Here is a 5,753-nt window from a genome sequence, read left to right on the forward strand (position 1 = left end):
GGGGTGCTCATTAAGTCGATCGCGATCTACCGGTCGATCGCGGGTCGATCGCGACGTGACATTAAAAAAATATCATCCTCGCATCAATGCCGTCACTTGATTGATATACAGGGCAGCCATTCAGATGACAACTGAATGTTGCCCTTCGGGCGACCAATCAAATCAAACAACGTCTCTAAGTGCAGCAGAATTTACGATGTCAGCCTATCATCCATCCCCGTTACTTGATTGACATACAGGACAACCAGTCAGATGACAACTGAATTTTGACCTTTAGGTCACCGCTCATGCGTAAACAGCGATGCAAAGTGCTAAGCTAGTCGGCGAATTGCGTCAGATTTCAAGCCCTCGCTAAAGTTTATGGTCACTAAAATGAGTGAAGGAGCTGGACCAAGTAAAAAGGCAAAAACATATCACTTCCATACGGAATGGGAGGTGGACTTTTTTTTCACAATGTCTTTTTCGAAGTGCGTTTGCCTCATATGCCATTCTACCATCGCAGTACCAAAGAAGGGAAATGTGGAGTAATGTGGAGGTAATTACAAAAAATGTTAATTGTTAATTATGTGTGTTTTGCAATATTGGCTCATTTGGTTATGTAAGGTACATCAACATACATTGTACGTACAAATAATCCTCAATACATTTGAAAATAAATAGATGTTTTGCATTTTCTTAGCTGACCGCTTGATCCACAGCCATCTGGACGCCTTTTCTGCTGCGTCAGTGATGTTCTTGATGGCTCTTTTGTTATGCTGACCCTTCACTCCCAGCATCTTGAGTGCTCTAATGAGAGACTGGCCTACAAGATCTCTGCACCCGACCTCGATGGGGTTGCATCGGGTCCTCCATCCTCTGCTTCGGCATTCGTCTGCCAGCTCCTCATACTTGGCCCTCTTCCTCTCAAAGGCCTCCTCCATCCGGTCTTCCCAGGGAACAGTCAACTCCAGCAGGACCACTTGCCGAGTTGTTTCTGACACCAGGACCATGTCTGGCCTGAGAGTGGTCACTGCGATGTTCTCTGGGAATTTGAGCTGTCTCCCTAGGTCGACTTTCAGCTGCCAGTCTCGGGCTGTTGCCAGCAGCCCCCCTGCTTGACTCCGGCACTGCTTCGGCTTCTCCCCAGCCCTAACAAAGACAATGGACTGCCTTGTTGGTTGATGGTATTTACTGGTGGAGATTCCTGTGCTGATGGCCTCTGCAATGACCCGCAGTACTTGGTCATGGCGCCAGCGGTAGCGCCCGTCCCCCAGTGCCCTTGGGCAGCAGCTGAGGATGTGTTCCAGTGATCCAGGACTCCGGCAAAGAGGGCAGAGATGATTCTCCGCCAAGCCCCAGCAAAAGAGGTTGGACGGACTTGGGAGCACATCGTACACCGACCGGATGAGGAACTCAATCCGGTGTGGCTCAGATCGCCATAGCTCTGTCCACGATATCTTCCGGTCAGCTGCCTCCTCCCATCAGGTCCATGCTCCCTGCTGCCGCATCCCTACTGTCCTAGTACAGCGGGCTTCCTCTACCCCTGCTCGGACTTCCTCCTGGATCAGCTGACGCCTTTCCTTTCCCTGGGCCTTGGTGAAGTGAGGTCTTTGGTTGCTGCCAAGGCCTGCCCGTCCGGAAGCCACTGTACCTACCAGCTCACTCGTCGTAAGCGGGACTCAGCCTGGTCTCCCGCCTCATGAGCTTTCCATTTCCTGCCAGTTCGTACTTCTATGCCAGCCGAGGAGACTTTGATGTCATTAGAGTCCCTATACAGCAGCACCTCTCTTGCTCGGTTGACCATAAACTCCTCCATCAGACTACTGAAGGGCAGTTTCAGCTTGTTGCTCCTCCCGTACAAGGCGATGGTGCTGAGGCTTCGCGGTAAGCCCAACCACCTCCGCAGGAAACAGCTGACCTTCCTCTCGAAGCCCTTGACGGTGGTCAGTGGCACATTGTAGACCAGCAGCGGCCGGAGTAGGCGTGGCAGGATGCCGTGTTGGTAGATCCAGGCTTTAAACTTGCCTGGTAATCCTGACTTATCCACTGCGGTCAGCCAGGTTCCCAACTCCTCTGATGTCGCTTGGAGTGCTCTGGTGTCCTTCAAGGTACAGTCACAGATCTTGCCCAGGCTCTTAACTGGCTTCTCCCCCACCGATGGAATCTGGGTGCCTCCGACTGAGAAGCGAAACTGTTCTGTGACTTTCCCTTTCTTCACCACCAGAGACCTGGATTTGGCTGGCTTGAAGTTCATCCGGGCCCAGCTAATGAGACGCCCCAAGCCTTGAAGGATCCATCTACAGCCCGGGACTGATGTTGTAGTCACTGTCAGATCATCCATAAACGCTCTGATGGGGGGCTGCTGCATACCAGAGCGGGTGAGTGGACCTCTGCACTCCACCTCTGCTGACTTCACCAGCATATTCATGGCCGAGGCAAACAGTATCACTGAAATGGTGCATCCCGTGATAATGCCCTTCTCTAGCCGATGAAATGCAGATTTCTTTTTTCCGGAAGTGACTCTCAAACTGAAGCAGCTGTAATAGTCCAGTATGAGGTCCTTGATCTTGCCTGGAATGTGGTGTCTGTCAAGCGAGGTTTCCACCAGTTTGTGTGGGATAGACCCGTAGGCATTGGCAAGGTCAAGCCACAGGACTGCCAGGTCTCCTTTGCCTTCCCGTGCCTCCCGGATCAGCTGGGTGATGACTCCCGTATGCTCGATACAACCTGGCACCTTTGGGACAATAGTCTTGAGTGTTTTGAAGCAGCATTCCAAGACGCTGACCAGCTACTCCCAACACCACTAATCTTGCAGGTGCCTGGGAATGTCAGCAGCAACCTTGAATAAGTTTCATCATGCAAAATGTGCCAAGATAAGAACACATGCACAAAAAGTAATTATTCTCACATACACACACACACACACACATAGACAACAAGTACAGCTTGTGCAACTGCTTGCTTCCCCCTCCCCTTAGAGTTGCACGACCATGTATTAGGGACCTCCTAAAGAAAATAAAAAGAGAGGAGCATGAATGGCATACTCAGAGTGGAGCGGCATGTCACTGGGTATGTTGTTTCACTCTCCTCGCTGCGAGTAACTTTGAATTTTGTTGTCTGTCTCTTCTGTATTTAAGTGTTTTTACAAGTGTCCCAGGAGTTTGAACCTGACAGGGACTCTCAATTCACACATGTGTTGGACTTTGGACTCCGTCCCTTGTATGACCATTTTTCCCCATTGACAAACTGTTTTTGTGTTGGTGCCAGATGCACAGCTGGCACTGTGGCTAAGCTGGTCAAAGTGCCTGTCTAGTAAACAGGAGATCCTGGGTTCAAATCCCAGTGCCTGGGTGCTTGGTCAGTGAAACTTTGGCAGCTGATTTCTGAACCATGTACATCTTTTTGTCACTTGCCCTTCAAGAACGAATTGACGTTGCATCCACAGCTGACATGATTGTTGTGGATCCCATTACGCCAGAAGGTGCTTGAGTATGACATTGTGATGTTTTGTCATTCAGCGCCACTTTGCAGAGGCTCATCCACTTGACAGTTGAATCTTTTTTCTCTTACAGTGTGTCCCCACGTGGCATTGGTGGTTCAGTGGTAGAATTCTCACTTGCCAAGCGGGGGCCGCGCGCGTGTTGTTGACATTTGCTGCCAGCCAATCAGGATGCGACACAGACGTCAGACAAGCAAAGAGACTCGCCTGCCACGCGGGCATGATTACCATTACCATTACCATCTATCAGGGATGGCAACTGAATTAAGAATCAATGCCAGAAACCTGCCACAGGATTTCAGATAATGTTTTGATGCAGACTGGTCATGATGCCTCTGAAGTTCACCAAAGCAGACCTGACTTAAAGTGACTACACTTCCAAAGTTCCCAGTGATGACTGAACCTCTCGCCCCTTGTTTCCCTGAGAAACTCATATCTTCTATTTAATTATTGAGAATTGTGTTTACCCACAGTCCTGGAAGATCGCAAAGGTGCTAGGTCGAAAAGGTTTACTTAAACAAGTTATTCCTTGTGTGCTGTTGTAGTCTCTGTCACGCAATTGGTCAGCGCGTTTGGCTGTTAACTGAGAGGTTGGTGGTTTGAGCCCACCCAGGGACTCTCAATTCACACGTGTTGGACTTTGGACTCCCTCCCTTGTATGAACATTTTTCCCCATTGGCGAACTGTTTTTGTGTTGGTGCCAGATGCACAGCTGGCACTGTGGCTAAGCTGGTCAAAGTGCCTGTCTCGCACTGTATCTTCAATTTAATTATTGAGAATGGCGTTTACCCACAGTCCTGGAACATCGCAAAGGTGCTTGGTCGAAACGATTTACTTCAACAAGTTATTCCTTGTGTGCACGGTCATCTCCTTGGCCTTCTCGGTGTTGAGGATGAAGGAGCAGAAATCTTCTGGCATAGTGTACTTGACCACAGAAGGAGGACCAACTGAGCTATCCAGGCCTTTGTAGAATGAGGACAACTCACAAACTAAAATCTTCTGGCATACTGTGCTTGACCTTGCAGAGAGGAGAGCTTCTTCTCTGGCTCTGAACAAAGGCGGTCGCATCTTTCCCCTCTCCTCCCTATTCCTTATCTTCCCTGCTTTGTTGTCCCTTGGTACTTAATGGAAACGATGTGAGGTGCCTGGCTTTTAACTAGCTGTGGAAAGACTTGTGTAGCCCCTAACACTAACCACGTGTCTTCCTCCCATGCACATGTTGCCAGCTGATCCTTGACATCAGCAACATTTTGGTTCTAGGACAATGGGGTCACCTGCCCCCATTGGTCTTTTCCAAGCAGTCACGGTGGCCGAGAGGTTAAGGCGTTGGACTTGAAATCCAATGGGGTTTGTCTGTGACGCTTTGGTTGGGCATTTGTTGCTGCCATGCTGTTTACCTTGTGGTGGAGTACTGTTGGTTATGAGGGCCGGGGTGTTGTCGACGGGGGCTTTTGTTGTTCTTTCACGGTCCGCATTCTCTACACTGGTGGTCTAAATTTTGGGTAGAGGATAATGGGGTCCACTGTCCCCATTGATCTGCTTCTTGCAGTCTCGGTGGCCGAGAGGTTTGTTGCCACTCTGCTTTGACATGCTGTTTTCTTTACCTCTCCCCGGTCTTTCAGCGGCCCTGTCAAGGGTGTTTCACCGGTGGGTGGTGTGATGTTGGATATGGGGGCCAGTGGGTGTTGCCTTTTTGTTGTTCCTGGAGCACATAAAGAAGAGTGGCCAGTACGGGGGGTTGAACCCATGACCTTGGCGTTATTAGCACCACACGCTGACCAACTGAGCTAACCGGGATAACGGCAGAGAGCATGGTCATACGTGTGGCTAAAAGTTTGCTAAAAAGTTTACAGTCAGAGTTTAAAAGGGTGATCGGTCTCCAGTTTTTCAAGTCGGTCTTGTCTTTAGTTTTGTAAAGGAGTGTCACTATCCCCACTCTAAAACTGTCAGGTAGTCGGCTACTTTGGTCAAATTCATTAAAAACAGTGAGTAAGTCTGGTGCTAAAATGTCCCAAAAAGTTAAATAAAATTCCAAGGGAAGTCCATCCTCCCCGGGGGACTTCCCTTTCTTAAAAGCCCTGATACATTTATTTAACTCTTCGTGACTAAAATCCTGTGTTAAAACTATGTTTTCATCCACTGTTTTTTCCATAAAATCTAGTGCTCTTGAGATGGCCTCTGGGTTTGTATTTTTGATTTCATATAGTTCTTGGTAGAAGAATTCTACCGTTTCAATTATCTCATTTTTTGTGATAGTGGGGGACTGCGTCCGCGC

General features: G+C 49.0%; 1 pseudogene; it reads right to left on the reverse strand.

The window, feature by feature from the left end:
• Positions 1-265: 265 nt before the first annotated feature.
• LOC131127820 (uncharacterized) lies at positions 266-5,291 on the reverse strand (annotated as a pseudogene).
• Between the last annotated feature and the right edge of the window lie 462 nt (positions 5,292-5,753).

This window comes from Doryrhamphus excisus, chromosome 4 (assembly GCF_030265055.1).
Source record: "Doryrhamphus excisus isolate RoL2022-K1 chromosome 4, RoL_Dexc_1.0, whole genome shotgun sequence".
Classification (NCBI taxonomy): Eukaryota; Metazoa; Chordata; class Actinopteri; order Syngnathiformes; family Syngnathidae; genus Doryrhamphus; species Doryrhamphus excisus.